At 34.0% G+C, this 23,229-nt stretch overlaps 1 long non-coding RNA gene across 1 annotated transcript; it reads left to right on the top strand.

Moving 5' to 3' along the window:
• The first annotated feature begins 14,244 nt into the window (after nucleotides 1-14,244).
• LOC110706227 lies at nucleotides 14,245-16,562 on the top strand. The gene is made up of 3 exons (XR_002508278.1): nucleotides 14,245-14,905; nucleotides 15,973-16,263; nucleotides 16,348-16,562. It is a non-coding gene; the product is annotated as an uncharacterized LOC110706227 (long non-coding RNA).
• The last annotated feature ends 6,667 nt before the right edge of the window (nucleotides 16,563-23,229 follow it).

Raw genomic sequence — 23,229 nt, 5'->3', positions numbered from 1 at the left:
TAGCCATTAATTAGTTTATTTAAGGCTTAAATACAAGTCAAACAAACAGTTAGGAAAAACACATAGAGTATGCACAACAAATAATGCACAAGTAGTCAATTAGGCACAATATGATGCAATGAGTTTGCAACCTAACCATGGCTCTAGTTCTCTAAAGTTCGGGATATGGGTTAGTCAAAGACGGTCCACGGTTATGAGTCCAGATGCATAGCGCGGAAGCCTTACCTTTGGAAGGGTTAGCGCGAGTGGATGGGACCCTGCGAGTTAAACTCGCTTCCATGGTTTGTGAATTCAACATTCTCGGATGTACCCTTTGTTGCTCAGAGCGTTCAATCAAGCAGATGGAAGATGAATTCCCAGAGGTTTATGTCCATATATAGAACACATATGGGTTTCAGAAAAGTGAGAAAACTCAATCGGGAAGTAGAATCGAGCCAAAAGTGCTAGAACTGGTCGAAATAAGGACGCATATTTCTGGCTCGGTATTTGAAGAACGCAGCGCCAGCCAACAGGGTCTGTCGCCGAGATATGAGCCCTGTCGCCTGGCGACAGAGCCATATCTTCGACGACATGCTCTGTTTTCTAGACGACAGTTCCTACATGCCTCAGTAGCTGTCTATGTTCTTAAATTTTTTAGTTTTTTCACAGCATTGTTTCGATTCTAGTTGTGAAAGATATTCCTCAAATTTCCTACGTGTAAAAATCCTATGTTTTTTACTCATTACGGATGGTCTTTCCAATGAGAACATTTTTTATGCATATGATAATAATATTAATCAAAATTACGCACATGAAATACTTAGGACTTTTCGAGTCTCATCCACTCATTCTAAATCATTGCCGAAATAAATTTCAGGAATTAAAACAGAAATCCTCCCCAGTTGAGTCGCCAAAAACTGTAGGGAATATTTTAAGCATTACCCCAAACTTGAACCCCACGGTGATCATACACTTAAGCATGGTGGCGTCCAAAGGGAAGGAAGCTAGAGCAAATGAGTCGCCAACAAGTTTTAGGAACTAGTAAACCGTTCACAGGGTGAAGGTTACACCCCTTAACGATCTAAGAGATCGTTAACTCCAATAGATCTGGAACCAGGACTGGAAGTTCCGGGATAAAGGTACTGATATATCCAATTTATATAGTGTTTTACCCCCGTCCCGTGGTCATTATTAGTAGTGTTTTTGGCTCTTTAGGGCCACTTTTTATTACTAATTTGTGTTTTCTAGTGTTTTGGTAGTTTTAGTTGAGTTTTACAGGAAATTGCACTTTTGGAGCATTTTCCCGAGTTTTCATGGATCGACTACGGAAGCTAGAAGGACACGACCATTCTTGAAGCCCAGGATCGGTGAGAGCCAGTGATTAAGGGCTCGGTATGAGATACCGGGGCTATTGGATCAATTAATCAAGACCCGATGAGGAAATCCAGATTGGGCCGAGGAATCGAGCCCAATCGAAATCTAAGCCTCGAAGAAGAAGCCGGGCCCGATTGGGCAAGCATACGCCCGATCGGGCGGTTGCGCGCAAAAGTAACCTCAAGGAAGAGGCGCGTCCGATCGGGTGAGCGTAAGCTCGATCGGGCGCGGCATACTAGCAGTGGGTGTTGTAAAAAGGCGGGCCCGATCGGGCGACCCTTCCCCCGATCGGGCGCGTGTTTTTCTTAGTAGATGATTAGTTTTGTTTTAATTTTTGTTTGAGAAATGTTTAAGTACGAATTATGTACGTAAATTCTTATTACCTTCTTTTTTAGATTTTCTCTCTCTACTTAGGATATTTTCTCTCTCATATAAGTTCTTAATTACTTTTTATTAATCCAGATTTCTTTTGGTAACTAACATGCAATCATTAGGCTTACCTTAAACCTGTTTCATCTATGTTGGTTGAATATAAATGCACGAACAAAACTATTATTGGTGATCACTTAAATTAACAAGATTATTAATTATCTTATTAAGCGTGATTACAAGTAACAATTCCCTTTAAACATGCATAAAAGGTGTGATCAAGCAATAACAATAAATATATATCAAGCAACATAATAATCATAATAATAATAACCATCATCATAAACAAAAATAGCATGTTAAAGCATAATAATAGCAAGATCCTAAGCATGATACTAACAAGATTAATAACAAACCCTAGCATGTCACTAAACAATAAAAATCAAAGCTTTAACCCTAACATGATACTAACATGATATTAGGAAAGAAAATTGGAAGCATCATAACAATCATACTTGATATTAGGAATCAAAATAATAATCTAAGCATGATTTCTATATCAAAATTTCAATAAAGCAATTAAAGCACTTACTTGGATGCCTCGTACCTCTTTCGAATAACAAAATACACACGTTAGTAACTTCAAGGAAAATAATAAAATCAAACAATTAATTAAATCAAATAATTGAAACAGAGATTTGGGACCAAACCCTCAGAAATACCAAACATTTCACATCTAGGGCGAAGGCAACTTCGAACTTTTCTAAGTGTGTCTAGATCTTGTGAATGCGGAATTTTATTTGTGAAAAGTTGGTTTAGAAAGAAAGAGAGAGTATCAAGAATTTCTTGATGAGAGTTGGTGAGAATTAAATGGAGAATTGATGAGAAATGATAATTAAAAATGGAGGACTAAAGACGCTATTTATAATGAAAACAGTCCGGTTATGATAAAAAAGAATCGGAGTTTTAAGAGGAATAAAACATGCCGCTGTCGCCGCAATAGCCTTTGTCACCGCGCGACAGGGTGTGTCATGAGGCGATAGCCTGACGTTCATTGCTGCAGGCGATTTTCCCACACGTTTTCTATTTTTTGATAAAATTTCAGCGTAAAAGTCCGTACGATGGGTAAAATAGTAATTTCATTTAAAACACTTCTTTTATTCCAAATAAAACTCATAAAACTTGATTATCAATCCTAATCACATTAGGATTCAAAAGAACCTTCTAGAAGATTCTAGAAGACTATAATCGATCCTAATTACATTAGGAATGATAATTCACAATAGGACATCCTCTAGATCATTGGGCCGCATATAAAGATCAAATCGGGCCCAGTTTAGTAATTTGGCCATAATTTCCTTATTATTAATCAAAATTGGGATTATAATATTGTAGGGGTTTATAGGTACTACGCAGCGGAAATAAACATGAATCATATTCATACAGTACCTAATCCCAAGATCTAATGCATAACACATAAAGAACATATAATCGTACCTTTGAAGCGTGATTCCACGTGCGATCGAACAAGAACATTAGGAGAAAAAGAACCTCAAGCGTGATTCCTCTACTTGGTCCACGGGCACAGATTAAGACCTCCACTAATGCTAGTTGGTTGCAATTAAACCCTTCAATTGACCTTCTATGGAGAAGTGCGAGCAACGAACCACCTGAACCACCACGAACCACCACACGCGCCACCAAGGTGGCCGGCCGTACGGACGAGGGGAGGAGGGAGAAAGTCGTGAGTTAGAGAGAGAAATTAGGGTCTTTGGGATTGGTTTCCTTGATGTCAAAATACACTGTGTGTGAATTATGACTTCTTCATTGCAACCCTAGGCATGAATCTTATTTATAGATCTCATCTCTAAATAAGAGCCCATGTCAAAAGCCCAAAACTTATTTCCAATCTAACTATGCTAGCCCAATCCATTTCATGATTAGTTAATTGATCATGAGGCCTATTAATGGGCCTCTAACTTGCGTAACCCAATACCCTTGTGTGTGACCTCATAGGATCCATTCTAGCGGGCTTTGGACCATTTGACTAGCCCAAAGATCATCTCTCATAGTCTAGCAACAGATGATGACGCCCCAAGAGAACGAACTTATTATCTCCATAATAGTGATCCTTGATGTATCTAGTAATTGCACTTATCGAAGACACAACTCCTTCAATCTCCCACTTGTCTGAGACAAGTGCGCAATATTCAAATTCCTTAAGTCAATGTGTGTCGATTTGATAATATGATTGCATCTCATGTCGTGATCATATTAGTCTACAAATCTTTTCTTGAAAACTGAGTGAGAATTACAAAACAAATGGTTACTATGTAATCCATTTGAGCACGACCATGCATTTTCTGAATTCTTTCTCTTCAAGGGGCCAAGACACATTCCTAATTAAATAGATAGACTCTATCCAATCTTGTGGCAACCAAAGCTCCCACTCAACTTCTGAAATAACCAGGAAACGCCCTTTATAATCTCCAGTTACGGGCAAACGTTTGAGTGTACCACATCCATAACATCCATTGAATGAAATCAATGTTCCACTCATGTCAAAGGAATCCACTAATATATCAGGAAGCTCTATACTTGAACTTCAAAGTAGGTCTATAGTTCGATCATGCATCATTCATGCATATCCATGTGATTGACCGAGCTTCACTACGCTCCTATAGCCCATGAAACTGCACTATCCAATCAATATTACATGCTATTCCATTAATTGAAATCATTTATGTCCACTTTAATGATTTCAAACTAGGAACTTAAATAATATATGAATTTAGTTCACCTGTGGGGTTCTATTCACCAGGTCATCAACCTGATGAGCCCATCAATTCATAATTATTTTGGACATTTTATTTAATCTTGAAACCACGATTAAATAAGATTGAAACTTTTTTTCAATTTATAAACATAATTCTGCAAATTAATGTATTACATATGTAACTTGTTTTTCTCCAAAAACAAATACAACTTCTAATTACATTATTTGCCTCAATCCAGTTTCATTAGCATGTTTCCCATGCTTTGGAAATGGAAGGGGTTTACTAAGTAGAGTTCATGAGAAATTCTCATAAACATGAATTTTGTAATTTCTAAATCTTATAATCATTTTCATCTCCATACACTAAGAATTTTCCTTCGTCGTTTCACAAGGAACTTAGAAATTTCTAATTTGTATTCCAACGTTACATTGGATTTCGACTGAAATCTATCATCACTTGTTCTTAAAACATGTGAATCAAATAGACGAGTATAGTCCATGACATGCATGATGCATCCTTTGCAAACTACATAAGGATCATCACTCAAGACCTTAATTTCATCAAACTTTCTCAAAGTATTGAATCATTAAGCAATGTGCCATGTTACATGGGATTGAAAATCCTTTCAATATAACGTTGAACTTTATAAGAATCTTATCAATATAAGTTTCTTAACCAAGCTCAAACATCCATCAAAACCTATCTCTATAGATTTTGAATCCCAAACGTTCTCATCTTCTTCTTCAAGATTTCCATACAAAAATGCATTAGCCGTCACTTGACCCTTCAAGAAATGAATAATTGCTCTTTGTACTAGACCAAGAAGACTTCATAGCTCCCACTAAACATCTTGTACACACAAGACCTTTTCTTCATTTTACAAGAACATCAAACGATTTGATTTACTCACAAAATTAAGAACACTAACTCCGTGATGCTATGCATCCCTAGGATTATTGGATCTTCAAACTTTTGATTGTATCATATACAAATCTTCTTTCATGAACAATTTCAAGAAAGTGTTTTGAAATCCATCTACCAAATCTTATAAGGTAGAAATCACTGAAACATCTTTAATAGATCTTTGCAACGTGACTAATGTAAAGGTTTCATCGTAATCATAGTCATACTATGAATTAGTTGAATCCTTTAACAAGTCTTTGCTTACTTAGAAAATATTTTTCTTTCTTGTCTGTTTTTCTTATAATGGGTCTCACCCAATTAGGCAAATTATTCAAGTGTCATACACTTGCTTACAGACTTAGAATCTATTTCAGATTTCCTGGTTTTTAAACCACTTGGAGTCATAACTTGTCAAATCATATTTATTACTTGCATAATCATCATGTTCCAAAATGAATATTTTAGAACTCTTAATCAATATGAAATCATATTTCTTTGACTAATTTTTACATATGCTAGTCATTGTTGTGGGTTTGATGCAACAATTGAAACTCATACAACAACTTTGTTTAGTTTTCAATGAGAAACGACAATAGAGGATGTGCACTTTGAATGTACTACCTTCAACACATGGTTATTATTCCCATTACACTTAATGAGACCATGCGTTGTCATTGTAACATGAGGTGAATCATGCTCATATTGTTGCTTTGATTCGATTACTTCTCAAATTTCTTCAAGATTTTCGAAATCACTTTTCTTGAACTCTTTCAAGGCTCTTGAACTTTTTGAGATTCTTATACTCCCACTTGCCTTTTTGAGGAGGCACTTTTAGCATAGGGTGAACCAACCATGGTTTGAACCATGTTTGTTTGTTTCTTTTCTCGAACTTTTTCGAGATTTATACTACTCCCACTTGACCTTTTGGAACAATTTCCATAAGGGCACCTACTTGAGAAACAAACATTTTGTGCTAAGTATGATTTGTGTAGTAGTACCCCGTGCTCTGTATAGGAATTGATAATGCATTAAACGATTTAATACAACTTTTATTCCTTGCTTTGTAGAAAGACTTTATAAGAACTCTTCTTATCCATATCACATATGAAACCTTTGCTACAATTTGATTGACCTATGTTTCTTTGTTTAGTTTTGTAGCTTATCTTAAAAGTATATCCCTTGAACAATGGTTGGAAGATAGGTAATTTTCATCCATTATCAAAATATATCTCATATAGATTGATAGCTCCCTTCATAAACACTTCACAAGGTTTTCTTTCGAAGTTTGTCGTGAAACGATTTCACAACTCTTGGATGTTCATCAAGGTCTTGGCTTAAATTCTCATTATTACGATCATATCGCAATACTTTGAATGTGTTTCCAAGTATATGTCTTGACTTAAATTTTCACAATTACAATCATATTGTAATGTAATAATTATCTTGTCAAGTTGATACTGAACTTCATACTGAACATTTTGAACTTTTCAAAATTTTCACTCTATGCTTCAACTAAGCACATGTGATCATATCACAAATGAAGTTTTATTGTGCGTCTCTAGTCTTTGAACCTTTGGTTTTCTTACATCAATATGTATTCTACCTTGAGTTCACATCATCATTTCTCTAAATGGTGATTTTGTCAAAATTTCAAATTAGAATGATAATTACATATATTAATGGATTCATAATCTAATGATATTGAAAGTCCATCCCTTTGGATCTTTCGCATGCAATGTTCATTTTTGTTCGAATTATTTGACATTTTAGAGACAATTCATTTATAGAAATGGTTCAATTATTTCTATCATATAGAACTTTGAACCTATTTAGCAACTCAAAACACATTATGACTCAATGAAGCATAGAATAACATTTATTCCATTTTTTTGAATCTGCGATGCTTAGTCAGTACTAACATTGAATGGTGTTTTTATGATGGCAAGAATGAATAACATTTATTTAATTCTAGCCAATAACAAGGTAAGGCGAAATATAGGTTCTACTTGTAAAGTTGCAACATTTGCTTCCAGACTCGTAGACTCTACTTGTGAAGTAGCAACATTTGCTTCTAAACTTGTAGATTTATTTCTCCTTTAGCCATACTTCTTCATTTAGTTCAACCTCATTCTTAATGATAGAACTAAACAAGACATCATATGTCCAAGAAGTATCAATGTGCTAAATCAATTTCTATAATATACTTCTTAAATTGGAACATTTCCATTCTTTTACCTTCCAACTATATGAGGTAGTTTCTAATCAATTGGAATTGGTCCATTTAATTTGAAACATTTGTTATTCATAACAACTTTTAGCATGTAGGTAGTTCTAGGTTTGAGAAGTAGCAAATTGTTTGCATTTCTTGGCCTATAACTTCTTAATGCAATCCTCATATATTCCTAAACCTTTCCCATTTGAGCCACTTAGAACACTTCTCTTAGGTTCAAAATGATTCTTTGCTTAACTACTTTAAGCACTTTTCATGATTTTGCTAAGTCTATTCAATCATTATTTATAATAGAGTTTAATCAACTATTTAACTCTTATATAATGTGGATGAAGAATAGGTCATTTGATCAACTTTTGATCATAGAGATTTCCAATCACTTTCTTATATTCGATCATATTAAAGATAAGAGATTTTATTGGAATTTTATACTTGTCTTTTAGAGGGTTTGTACCTCCCATCTCATCATATCCCTTGAAACACTTTTCAAAATGAAGATGTGTTGGTATTTTACTCAAACATTTTGAATAAAATCAATCTTAGACATGTGACATGGGTTTCTAAAACTTGCCTTTTAGAACCATCTTAGCAAAGTTGGAATATAGGTTTATGGATTTTCTTTTAACCTTTTGAGAACGTTTCTCAACTTTATTTTCAATCGAGGAGATTATATATAATAATAAAATTTGAATGACATGTTACTTGTAAGTAAACGCAAAATTCAATTATGTTTAATAAATATTTGAAGTACCATAAGCGATTATAAAACTGGTAACTTTAAAACATTCATTCAATTTTAATTGATCCCTATTGAATAGAATGATTCCAAGATCCTTTATTTGTGCAATAATTGACCGGACTTTGGCCCTACCATCAACTATTACATTTTCAAGGTGAGTAAACTCTTTACTGATTACAACTCTTTGTAATTCTTGGTTGAATAATTAACCATCACATGTTTAATTATTACCCTTAGCTTCAAGGTTCTAAACTCTTTAGGTAACCTTGTTGAGTATAACCAATTAAAAGTGTAAAATTTGTTTTACCCCCAGTCCCCTAAGATATAATATGACACCCTGCTTTGGCATGACCCATCATAAATATCAAAGTTTTCATCGGGTTTTTTATTGGAAAAGCTACCTCAATATTACTGGGACCTAGATTCATTATGTTGTGATTAAATAGTGAGCTCTAGCGCATCATCACAAAACATCAATAAAATCTAACATGCATAATAAACTAAATGCATAAACAAGACATAGCATGGCCCCTAATCCTAAGAAACTAATAAAGCAAAAAACTCCCACTTGAACCTTCATGGATCACATCCACCTTGCTCCTTTGGGCCTTCACTTCATGGGCTTCTTGGATTAACTGCAACCTGTAATTTTACTCTATTCTATCTACTACTTAAATAAAATGAAATAAAATTACAAAAATACTTTAACGGTACGTAGACTGTAATAAGATTACAAAAATATATCACGATGCGCAGATCGTATTTAGTAATCTACTAGGCCATACTAGTCATTATATAACAATAAATAACATCATGTATTATAAAATTACCACATAATAAATCACTCATCATGTTTTCCTAAAGTACAACATCGAATGTTCACAATTAAGGAAACATGGCACCAAAATATCTCATATTTTTAATTAATGCAATTAGATAATATCATATATTATTCATGACCATAAATAAAAGATCATATATTCTAAATTAGTCATGAGATAGAATCAAATATTATTTTAATCTTAAAAGATAAATCATATTTATCCTCAAAGATTATCCTAACAAAGTTAGGAAATTCTATCCTAATTACTAGACAATCACAAAATTTAAAGTCAATTATATCCAATATTAATTATGGGATAATCACATTATTTAAATAAATTATTATCCTTTTGAAATATGCTCAGAATATCCTAACAAATCTTATCCAAAATTAACCAATTTAATTATGGATAATTACCAATTTAAAAAGTTTAAATATGGATAATATCAAATATAACAACTTTTGAATATTTGATTTTATCCTAAAATAAAAGATTTTATATTTTAAAAATAAAAGATCATATTTTCAAAATATTTTATCTTATCCAAAATAAAACTGATTTTATCCCAAAATAATTCATAATTATCTTGAAATAATTTTTCAAAACAATGTTTTTTTTTTTGAAAAACCGTGACTGCACGGTTGCTGGCCACGGTGGCTAGCCACGGTGGCTGGCTGCTTTGCAGCAGCCGCTGCCGTAAGGCAGCAACACCCGTAGCAATGGCAGCCACGGCAGCAGCGTGCAACGCTTGTACAACTGTTGCCTCAGCCACCCCCGATTTCCGCCCTCCCCTTCCCTCCCTCTTGGACCAGCACCTGGTCGGCAGCAGCCGTGGCTGCGCCACCCAGCCGCGGTTGCCGACCTTAAATATTATTTGTTTTTGTTTTCAATTTAATTAAAATAACATTTATTAAAATTAAATCAAATCAGTCCAAAAATTAAAATTAAATCAACATTCAATCTTAAAATTAGGGTTCATCATAAAATTAATCCCAAATTAATTTTAACTTTTAAAATTAAATTGATCATCATACTTAAAACATTTTTATGTATAAATCAATTCGATTAAAATTATGAATCATAAAATAAACCGAATTAAATCAAAATCAAGCACAAAAATCATATTTTAGGGCTAGGATTTTCGAAAAATTCAATATTTAGGGTTAGGGGGTTCGAAATTTTTGAACATATTAGGGCTAAAAACGGTCATCTTCATGGCTATTTGAGCATAACTAAATCACATTTAATCGATTACAAAAGTTTAATCACATTAAAAATAATAATTGAACCATAATTAAATTAATCTCCCTCTTAATTGAATTAAAATTGTGGACTATCAAAGAATTATAGTCAACATGCGTTAATGCAATAGGCTAACTGATACCACTGTAAGGGTTTATAGGTACTACACAACGGAAATAAACATGAATCATATTCATACAGTACCTAATCCCAAGATCTAATGCATAACACATAAAGAACATATAATCATACCTTTGAAGCGTGATTCCACGTGAGATCGAACAAGAACATTGGGAGATAAAGAACCTCAAGCGTGATTCTTCTACTTGGTCCACTGGCACAGATTAAGACCTCCACTAATGCTAGTTATTACACTACAAGAAAAATTATATATAGAGACAAAACTTTGAGGCAAATAATTTTTGGTAGCCTCTAAAGATATATTTAGTATCAGCTAAACTATGGTTGCCCCTAAAAGTCATTTTTAGCATTAGTGGATTAGAGGATGCCCCTAAATGTTCTTTTTAGCATTAATGAAATTAGTATTGCCTCTAAAAGTTAGCTTTAGCGTTATCAAGTTTTAAGTTGCCTCTAAAATTCCTATTTAGCGTTGTTGAAATTATGATTGCCTCTAAATGTTCATTTTCAGCATTATGAAAATATTATTGCCTCTAAATGCCTTTTTTTTAGCGTGAATGAATTTTGCGTATCTTCTAAATATTACTTTTAGCATTAGTTGAATTAAGGTTGCCTATAAACATCCTCTTTAGAATTAGTGAAATCATAGTTGCCTCTAAAAATTATTTTTAGTACTGGCGAAATTTACATTACCCTTAAGCATTAGTAGATTATAAGTTATTGCTAAAAATTTTAATTTAACAATATTGAAATTTAACAAAGGTACATGTTTATCTTCTGAAAGAAATGGTATTATTCAATTTGATATCATATCTGCAACAAAATTAACCAAATCAATACATATACTCCATTGCACAAACTAACAGACAAAACTTACTAACAAAAAAAGAAAAAAAAAATCTATTTTCAATTCATGTATCATTTCATAAATCATCAAAACAAAAAATGAAAAACCCAATCATGAAATAAAACTATACAAATTTAAAATAACACAACTCCTAAGTTCTATTCCAATATCTCTTAGAATGAACCGAAACAAATGGATCAAAAAGCAAAAGCAATTGGAATATACAAAACATCATTATTTACTATCTCTAAGCCCTAAATTAATATATATATATATATATATATATATATATATAAATATATATATATATATAAATATATATATATATATATATAAATATAATAAAATACTATGAAGAGTGGTACAAGTACTTACATCATATTGAAAAAGGTATGGAGTATGTGAATTTTTTCTAAGAATGGAACGAAATTAAATCAAGTATAGAGGAAAATCAAGCCAAATTGAATAAAATAACTACACAATTAATTTTGTTCAACATGGTTATCTAGAGTTAGCTTATGAAACAGAAAATTGCAAAATAAAAAAAAAGTAAAAAAAAAAAAATCTATGAGTTTTTTTGCCATTAAAAGTAATAAGTAAATCATCTACTCCGTATATATTACCTGTGCATGTTTTGCAGATTACATTTCTTATTCTTTGTTGTGTTAGAACTAATGACAACCAAAGCATTTCCAATTTCATCAAAATTTTAAGAAAATTGATTAGAATATTTCTTGGTGTATCAAAGAAATTTGCAAATTGGGTTGAGCAATGACAATTGTGAATCATGGGATTATGCAATATCAATCCCAAGGTTTATTAAAGAGATTAACCCTAAATATTTTTAGTGTTTTGGCGGCAATTGAAAGTGGAATTAGCGCCTAATTAAAGAATTGAAAGAACTTTGTTTTTTTCTTTTTTCCTTTGTATTTTTTAGGAGTGTAAAAATATTGATTTCTATGAATATTTTACGCTACAATCATACGAGTACAATTATAAATAAAAAAAACTTTTATTATGTGTATCTTTGGGACTTTGGGTTAGTATTTCCAAAAAAAAAAAAAAAAAAAAAAAAAAAAAAACCTTGAGTAGTACATTGAGATTGTCATATATTACACTGTTTACATAATTACATACTTAAATTCACTAGAATTTTGATTAGTACATATAAGACATATGTTATGTAAAATCCTTTTGTATTAGTCTTTCATATATCTACTCCCTCCGTATTTTATTACTTGCTCTATTTTTTTTCTTGAGCACGGAGTAATATGATGAATAGTATAAATTATTATATTATGATAATAATGGAGTTGGTTGAAAATAAATAAAATGCGGATGAAGTAACTAATGATACAAATACTTCTTAGCACAAATGTCATTCAAATTGTTCCAATTACAATGAAATAGAAAATTATATTATGTTACGATTTTACAACATAAACTCTAGTCGTAAGTACTTTATTGAAAAAAAAAATTAAATAATAAAATACCAACATTTAAAATTATTACAAATGAAGATAATATGTAAAATCAATACGGAAAAAAAAATTTAGAGTTAGCCCATTCTACTTATTTCAAGTAATTATAAGGGCCTGTTCAAATTTACTTAATTTCATTTCAGTTCAACTCCAATCAGTTCAGTTCAGTTGAGTTCAGCTCCAATCAGTTCAGTTCAGTTGAGTTCAGCTCCAATCAGTTCAGTTCAGTTCAGTTCAGCTGCTAATTTCCTTCTCTCATAAAATATTTATTTCAGCTCAGTTCAGTTCAGTTCAGCTCCAATCAGTTCAGTTCAGTTCATCTCCAATCGGTTCAGATAAGTTCAGTAAATGTGAACATGCCCTAAGTCATGGTATATTTAGGTAGTGTAAAGTTTACATTAGTTTTCCGAATACTACGAATGTAATGTTATAATCTAATACCTATATTTCATATTTTGTGCACAAATTATACACATTGGCTATTTTCACTTTACATTATACTATTTAAGTTGATAGCAACTTATTTTATAAATAATAAGGGTGTGTTCTATTCACCTGGTTTTCACTGATCTTAACTTATCTGAACTTATTAGACCTAGCTTATTAAAACTAATTTTAATTGTAATTTGTACTTGAGGTAAACCTTAAACCTGAACAGAACTTATCTGAAGTTATTACACCTGAAATAAGTGAAAATAAGGTGAACTGAACAAACCCTAACTTTTGTATGTAACTTGTCATACTATATGACCATCCACCCCGAATTACTCGGTTAGTGTAATAGGGGGTAATTTGTTATGGTTATAAGGGTTACTTAATTAATAGTAAGGTAGGAGTTAGTTTGTCATTGTGGTAAGAGTTATTTAATAAGTAAAATAAGTGGTTACTCCATTAGTGTGAAAATGGTCACTTAATAAGTGTATATAATAAGGGGTTACTCGATCAATATAATAAGGGTTACTTTGTCTGTATTATAAGTTTTACTCGGTTAAGGGTTACTTATTTAAGGGTTACTCGGTCGGTCAAGGAAAACTCTCACATAGAAAACGCGATAACCGTCTGAGCAACTCTGTTATAGATATCCCTTGACCTACTGAACCCTATAAGTAACCCTGAATAAGTAACCCCTGCGAAACGTGCTAAGGGCCTGTTCACATTTACTTAATTTCAGTTTAGTGAAGTTCAGGTTCAGCTCTAATAAGTTCAGTTCAGTTCAGCTCCAATCCGTTCAGTTCAGCTCCCAATTTCCTTCTCTCATAAAATATTTAGTTCAGTTCAGTTCAGCTCCAATCAGTTCAGTTCAGCTCAGTTCAGTAAATGTGAACATACCCTAACTGACTGAATAACTTAAAAACTTATTCTTGGATTAAAATAAATAAAATTCCAAATAAAATACAGTAACAAACAAGAGCATAGCTTTATTTTTATTTTTTTTGACGGCAAGAGCATTGCTTTATAACCTTATTACAAACAACTAAACAAGCCTTTACATATATTTTCACCAAAAAAAACAAGCCTTACCATATATAATTAAAAAAAAAAGAAAAAAATGCAAAGGAATTTCTCGTATCTTCCGCCATTATTTCTCCAAAAAGAACAAAACAACCCACCAAATCCTCCAAATATATCTTCAATTTCAACAATTAAAAAATAGAGAAAAAATCACTTATCATGATTATCTTCATGATAATTTTGGCAGAATTTCGTTTCAAAATCGGGAAATTTGCGAAACTAAACTAGCCCCAAAAAATTGAGAGGGAATTACTATGATTTCATCTGTTATTCCCTCCCCGATTTTGTGAAATACTCCGTATGTGGTGATTTATCCCTTGTCTATCTTTCTTTATCAAATTTTCCTCCCGTAATTTTACCCTAAGCAATTTCAAAAAACAATCTTACTGAACTCTAGACGAGCAAAGGGAGACGAATTAAAATAGCGTTTGGAGTTTGTGGCCGATCGAATTTGGAGTTTGATTGGTCAGAGTACATATCACTATCCAAGGTAATTAAAATTTTCAATAATCAATAGAAGTAAATTGTTTTGGTTATTTTTAATTATTTTGAATTTAAAGTATTCTTAATTTTAAGATTGAATTAATTTAGGGTTATTATTCAAAATTTTTAGATTGAACTACTTTGATTGTTGAATTGAAATTGAATGCTATAAAATCTATCAATTTGATGAAATGTTTATTATCTACTATTATACTATAAGGGAAGTTTTGATAAATGTATAACGCTATTTAAAAATATTAAAATGTATAATAAGGGTTGAATTTGGTGAAAATATGTGTTGATTAATGATTTGTGTCAGAAAAATAAAGAAGAGATATAGAAGAATGAACAACATATAACAATGTGTTGTGTGGGAAAAGAGTGAAACAGATGTTGATTATGCATATCAAATAGTAGTAATAAACATAGGAGAACATGTATTTAAAAAGATTATGTTTGATCAAGGATATGATCATACGTGATACGCCATTAAGTTAATACTCCCAGCCCCAACATATAAGGATTTAGCAATTTGTGAAGGCTAATAATGATTTAGCAAGGTCAAAATAATACATGATATGGTTTATTATAATATTGTTTAAGGATAATGGCTTTGGTTGCACACTGAAGTACTGAACTTAGTTCTTTATTTATTATCTGATTATCATTAATCAATTTTAAGTGCCTTTGGTTTTTGGTAAAAAAATGACCAGTGTATTCTTGAATCATTCACTAACCAGTTAAGCACTTAATTTTATCACTTATGAATTATCTATATTTAAAATGTTTTGATTGTTTGGTCTATTAATTGTAGTTATGGATTTCTTTACATTGTTATAGTGTGGTGTAATATTATATGTAATTGTCACATATATACTGTAAGTAGTTTTTTTTTTGCTTGTTTGGGTTTTTTTTTCTTAAGATTCTATTTGCTTATTTTTAAGAGTATTTGCATTTTTTTTAACAACATTTAATTGTACACAACTTTGATTTTGAGCAACCTATATCGTTAGTTTTTTAAAGCTTTGATTTCTAATATTTATTTTACACTTATATATGATTTTGTTTTTTTAGTGCTGATATGTCTAGATCGGGTGGAAAAGCACATTCAAAGTATGATTACATAAGCCAAAATGAGTATGAACAACAAAGTCTCAAGACAATTGAAACTAACAAGATTAGAATGAAGACATTGGGCATAAAGCGCATTACTGCCTGTTTGACAAGCTTAGTAAGTAGTTCGAAAGTTAAGAAAAGTAAGCAGAAGTACAATGTTTCCCTTGAGAAAGATGGTGATTATCTACCTGAGGAAAATGAGGAAGTTGAGTTCGAGCAAGAAACTCACAATGTGACTTCAAATAAAAAGTATTGTCTTATTTTTATAAGTTAGTTATTTTTATTTACTTTTCAAAGTTACAAATTATTAATTCCATACTTATACAATGGCAGGAGATTATACAATGAAGATGGCTAGAGATCGTATTGGAAGAAATTGAAGAAAATAATGTCTTTTTTTCAAGCTTAGAGTTTTAATGAAAACTCTTTGTTATTTCACTTTATCAAATGATTATAACAAGTCATGTAATTGTATTGAAGCTAGCTAAGTTATTTAGTAATAACTTAATTACATTTTTTAGATCAATAATGTAATGACTATTCTATTATAAATAATAAATTTTTAGTTTAATTTAATGAAATCAACATTGTTAATCATAAAATTGGATACTCTATGAATAAATTGTGTATATCTAATTTAAAACCAATTTATGTATTAGAGGCATATATTATGTATTGTACTATTGTGCCTCCAAAAAAAATTCTCGTCAATTTTTATTTGCATCAAATATCATTAGCATTAATATACAAATTGCTTCTAATTATATTTTGTGACAAAATGATATGACTGCCCCTAAATGCATATGTTATTTGGAAGCAAATTTTAATGATGCCCCAAATCATATATTGAGGCAAAATTATATGGTTGCCCTTGAATATATATGGTATTTTGTAGCAAGCTTTTATAATGTCTCTAATTATATTTAGAGGCAAGATTATATGGTTGCCTCTAAATATATGGGTTTTTAAAAGCAATATATTGTATTGCCTCTAAAAGAGGCTTTAGGGGCATTCCATTAATTAGCGACAGACTTATTAAGGGTACTTACTTTGTTGTCTCTAAAAGTTATTAGAGGCCACATCACTATCATTTGAGGCATGTTTTTCTTGCTTCTGTAAGTAATTTTTTTTGTAGTGTTAGTTGCAATTGAACCCTTCAATTGACTTTCTATGGAGAAGTGCGAGCAACGAACCACCACGAACCACCACACGCGCCACCAAGGTGGCCGGCCGTACGGACGAGGGGAGAAGAGAGAAAGCCGTGAGTTAGAGAGAGGAATTAGGGTCTTTGGGATTGGTTGCCTTGATGTCAAAATACACTGTGTGTGAATGATGACTTCTTCATTGCAACCCTAGGCATGGATCTTATTTATAGATCTCATCTCTAAATAAGAGCCCATGTCAAAAGCCCAAAACTTATTTCCAATCTAACTATGCTAGCCCAATCCATTTCATGATTAGTTAATTGCTCATGAGGCCCATTAATGGGCCTCTAACTTGCTTAACCCAATACCCTTGTGTGTGACCTCATAGGATCCATTCTAGCGGGCTTTGGACCATTTGACTAGTCCAAAGAACATCTCTCATAGTCTAGCAACAGATGATGACGCCCCAAGAGAACGAACTTATTATCTCCATAATAGTGATCCTTGATGTATCTAGTAATTGCACTTATCGAAGACACAACTCCTTCAAATATATCGTTGGAAAGCTCTTTTCGAGCCCTATCCAACTACGCTATTATTGGACCTTTGTTATGGACCAAGCTAAACTGAATTGACTATTTTCATAAAATAGGTTTTCGAAAACAGAAAAGAGAATTTTAATAAAAACTAACCGCAACACTAGACTTTCCACACTTTCATTTCATTCGAATATGATTCGACGCGAAAGGTATTCATCACTAGGTTTGGTTTTTGGGAGACACAAATGGGTTTCTACAAGTGGTCATTTTCATTTCTCCGTAAATGGGAATTAAACCCAGAATACATAGGAAGGCTGGACAAAACTAAGAATGGAGATTTCGAGATCGCGGTCCACAATATCCAAAGCAATGTTGTTGTTCACTTTCGATTGAACTATCGTGTGCTGATCGACTTCAAATGCATCAAACCTTTTATTGGAAAGGCAACTGATGTTAATGACATGTATGAACTTATGACATTACCTTCTGAAGACGATTTTCTTACCATTTATCATCTTGACAACTCTAATGAGCTAATCTGTAAACTCGATGAAAAATTCTATTTTATCTAAGAACATTGTTGCATTATCATGTTTTATTCTTTATCTTGTATTGTGGTGTGATTTAATGACATTGAGGTATGTTTTTATTTAGTAACAATGTTTTACTAATAAGATATTTAGTACAAATATTGTGTCAAAAAAAAAGAAGATATTTAGTACAAATAACTTCATTTTGGTTTAAAATATTTTTTTTCTCTTATTCTTATTACTTCTTGATCCTTGTGTAAGACAAACCATAAAAGTCATGTTAAGGTTTTCGCAATTATTTTAGGAACGAATCCTAATACGGTGTACAATTTCAAACTGGGTGAAGAAATTGAGAGGAATCCTGTGGTCACATTCCTTTGTGACTGTGAGGGTGCTGTTAAACATGAATATCTAAGGGAATTGACAGAGCAACTTCAAAATTTTGACACGCTGTCTCAGAAAGGTCTGTATGTATCTCATTCTTCATGTTTTAGTCAACTGTATCATCAATATAAGCTTGGTTTAATCTGTGAGTTTTCTATATGTGATGACTTTCATTGGAGATAGATGAGAAATATGTGTGACTTTGCATTCCTAGAGAGTAATTTCTTCGGGTTACGACCTATAAACCTAAAGAGGTAATGCTCAAAACTCATATTCAACATGATTAGATGGAGTACAAAGGTTAATGTGATCGATGCAGAGCATTAAGTTTTTGCTTGTGATTTTGCAGGTTGTTGAAAGCAGGAGAGCACTGAAGGAAATGTGTCCTCGACTCTCGTGCAATTACTAATATAATATGGATCGTATTATAGAGATAATAAATTCGTTTAGTTGAGTAGTCTTTACGTCTTTCCACTACAATATATTATATCAAAGAGGGCAATTTAAATCGCCCTTTTAGGTTCAAATTTTGCCCTATTAGGCAAAGAGGGCGATTCTAAAATCACTCCAAGTCGCCCTATTAGAATAAAATTAGAGGGCAAAACTAAAATTTCGCCCTCTTTGTTCTGAAATAGAGGACGAAAATGGTATTCTCCCTCTTTGCTCTAATATACACGACGAAAACTAATTTCGCCCTCTTTGCTTTGAAATAGAAAGACGAAAGTAAATTTCGCCCTCTTTGCTCTGTAATAAAAGGGAAATCATAATTTTGCCCTCCTTGATAACAACTAATAAGACAAACTATAACTCGCCCTCCTTGACTGATTAAAGTCGCCCTCTTTGTTATTTTTTCTTGTAGTGTGCTAGAGACCAATATTGATCATTGGGTTAAACCAATGCCAACTAAATGGATCCTATGAGGTCACACGTTACAATGTTAGGTCGAACATGAATACCGAGTCCAAAAGTTGGGCTTAGTGAATGACTGGCCATAAGGAGTAAGATAGGAATAATTCTTGCCCTAATTAGATAATATGATTATATATAATAAAGGGCTTGGGGAAAAATAGAACAGACGTTCATCTCTAAAAAAAAACAACGTAATATTTTTCCCTTCCTCTCTATCTCTACAACCGGTTAGGAACTCTCCATAGAAGAGGAGATTAATCTCTCCCGTCCAACTAGCATTGGTGGAGGTTCGATCTACACTTGTGGACCAATATTAGAGGAGCAACAACTGGGGCTCTAATCTCCGCAAGAAGGTAGAAGAAAGCTTGGGAATTCACACATCAAAGGTTAATTCTAAACTATTATGTGATCCTTTATTTGTATATGCATGAGATCCTTTTTAGGTGTGTATGAATGAGAACAAGTCATTAAGCTCCCACTCAACCACCTAGCTCTTGCTAAGCCGGTGAGCTCCCACTGAGCCAATGAACTCCCACTGTGGCTAAGAGTTTTAGACATATACTTGAAAAGACATTTAGAAGATAATTCTATCCATAATTAAATATGGCGTCCTTTCTTAGCTTCGACATTTTGTTTGGTGTAACATTAGTTCTTCGTGCAAATATTAAGAACTTTATAGGAAGGGATTTTATCCATCATTGTTCGAGTCATTTTTAAATGGCATCGAGGTCTCTGTAAAGACACACTATGTTCTTTGTGGAGTTATTTATGAAAATTTCAATTTCATAACTTTGTGATGGTCACGCTTGGCTCAAAAAAACATCGCTCGATCTAATCTAGACGTTTTGATATCTTGCCAAGTCGATTCTGTAATTCACTGAACTCTTGAACTATTCAAGGTCAAGTTTGTTCACATTTAATGAATATAGCCATATTCTTTTAAATTCTTTGTGAGACGTTGAAGTAAATGAATCCTCTTTAGCTTTCGGAGTCAATTTTCTATACCAAGAACAATAGCTCTTTACTTTGTCGGTTTCAACAAATAAGACTTGCTTGTCTTAGAACGATTCCTAATCGATCAACTATCAAGAGCCTATCTAATAGAGCCTTGAGTACGTTCTTGTTGATGTGACATTGCTAAAGATGTTCGAAACGCAAATCATGCCCATGAATTTGAGCTTTTGCTAGTTTATCATGTAGAGATAATGTTTGTTTATAATCAAGCATTCTTGACTCATGGTTTAGACAACCATGCCATTCAAATAAATTTGCAACTATTGCTCATTGCTTTGAATGTCAGTTTTTCCGTGTGTAATTGGATCAATTGCTGATTATGGAACACAATAACCATTTATTTGTTCCAGCCTTAGCTTAAAGGTCTTTAAATAAAGGATACGACCTTACAACTAATGTAGCACCACTTGCTTCATTCTTAGCTTGTAAGTCGATAACTTAGCTTATCTTCAATAGTTTGAGGTCACTTTCAAAGTGGAACACTCAAGCAGTAGCTGATACTTATTGTTTAGGGTAATTTTACCCCGCCACGTGGTCCAATCAGAGGATGACACGTGTCAGCCCCCAGGAAGGCCCAAAGTGGACCTATCCCTGCTTGACACGTGTCACTCCAGAAACCTAGGAGGAATGGCGACCTTCAGGCCCAAATCCTGAGAAAGCGCAATGCGGCGCAGCCCACCAATGATTAGGGTTCAGTGACCTAATCAGGGGCACAAATCCAGAGGACCTTATAAATAGGGAGATTCCCCTCTTTTGGAGGACACGTTTTACCACTTATTACAAACTGTCCCTGTGATAAAGACATCTGAGTTTGGAATCTGAGCAGATACCCACCTAAGTTTCCGCACCTTTTTCTCTCCCTTCAAGTTACTAACTTGTTCGTCGGAGGCCGAGCACCACCCAACCGGTGTCTCCGTTTATTTTGTAGGTACAGGTCGCACTGGATCAGTCTTCGTGTTGTAACTCTCCCGAGGGACAAAAACACCCAAAACATTTGGCGCCGTCTGTGGGGAGAGTACCTCGAAGATGGTTCAAGAATCTGTACCACCTACTAACCATCTTGGCGATGACCCAGAAGTTTTTACAGACCAAGAGGATGAAGATCCTCAGGTCGAAACCTATACAGCCGATGATGGCTCTCTGATAACCAAGCGCAACCGTCCCAGAGAGACTCTGGAACGGGGTGCCTCCCAGGCGGTTGCAAATCGACCCCCTGGCCAGCCGGAAGGGGAAACCCATACGACAGCTGGATCAGCACCTGTCACCCGAGACGAACTCATGAGATTCATGACAAGTTTCAAGGGTGAAATTAAAGAAATGATCACTAAGAGCCGGGCTAGCCCAAGTAGGGGTCAGACGGTCAAGAAGACTCCCCTGGAAAAGGGGAAGTCAGTCAGAGATCGGCAGCCCACTCCTCATTCAAAGGAGAAGGCAGCCGAGACCATTGATTGGTCCAAAATTCTTCTTCCTAAGAGGAATACCAACAATACCCACCGGACTCAACAGCCGGTGGGAAGTAAAAAATCAACTCCTGATGCCCGGGAAATTATTAACCGGAAGAGAAATCAATAGTTGTCTTAGTCGGCTTCCACGTCAAACTTTCCTGACATCTTCAACAACACTTGTGCAGGGAATGCACTTTCCCTGCATGAGAGCCAGACAGGCGGCAATACCGTCCATTCTGGCCCTCAGATGATTGGAACTGTACCGTATGTACCTACTCAGGTTTACGGTCAGTATCCCCCTTACTTCATGCAGCCATCCCTCTTCGGAGGTCAGGCGGTATATCACAATGTCCAGCCACTAGACTGGCAGCTCCGTCTGCTTCGCCTGGGTGAACAACCTTCTGCGTTCACCCGGGAGATAACCGAGGCGGCACAGCCGGCCAAGGTTAAGAATGTATTGGTAGGTACCTATGATGGTACCACCAACCCGGAAGATCACCTCATGGCTTACACCAACCTCATGTACTTACAGGGGTTGGATGATGCCACTTGGAGTCGATGCTTCCCGGCTACATTGAAGGGCATTGCCCAACAATGGTTTGGCAACTTGCCATCCGGGTCCATTGATAGTTTTAGGAAGCTTGCCTTCCTGTTTGCTTCCAACTTCTCAATGAACATCCCTGCTAAGAAAACAAGTCTTGACTTGAGCACCATTAAGCAGGGAGAGAGAGAAGGGTTGCGCTCCTATGTCAGGCGGTTCAATTTGATCAGAATTCAGATTCAAGGACTATCTGATGAGGTAGCTTTTACAGAATTTTTTAAGGGTCTGAGAGACGGGTCAACCTTTAAGTTCGACCTAGTCAGAAAAGGGGCTTTCACTTTACAGGCGGCCTTGAGGGAGGCGGAAAGCTATATTCAAGCAACCGACCTCTGCTCGCCTGGTAATTAGTCGGATTCCAAGAATTCTGACAAAAAGAAAGACAACCGGCCTGCTCATCCAGCCAAAAATAAAGAAGAGAGCAAGAAAAGAAAAGAAATCTGGGCGGTTAGTGACTCTGACCAGCCGTCGCAGAAGAAAAAGAAAGAGTTTAAACCGTACGTCCCTAAGTACGAGTTTAACAAGGACTGCAACTCCATCCTCATGGAAATTAAGGACCGGCTGTCCCTAGAGAAGCCGAATCCAATGAAAAGTTCCATTCAATCAAGGAACAAGAACAAATTCTGCTAATACCATGAGGAAGTTGGCCAT

The sequence above is a fragment of the Chenopodium quinoa genome, unplaced genomic scaffold (genome assembly GCF_001683475.1).
Source record: "Chenopodium quinoa cultivar QQ74 unplaced genomic scaffold, ASM168347v1, whole genome shotgun sequence".
Lineage (NCBI taxonomy): Eukaryota > Viridiplantae > Streptophyta > Magnoliopsida > Caryophyllales > Amaranthaceae > Chenopodium > Chenopodium quinoa.
Note: the sequence above shows the minus strand (reverse complement) of the source record. Positions and strands in the feature narration are given on the sequence as shown.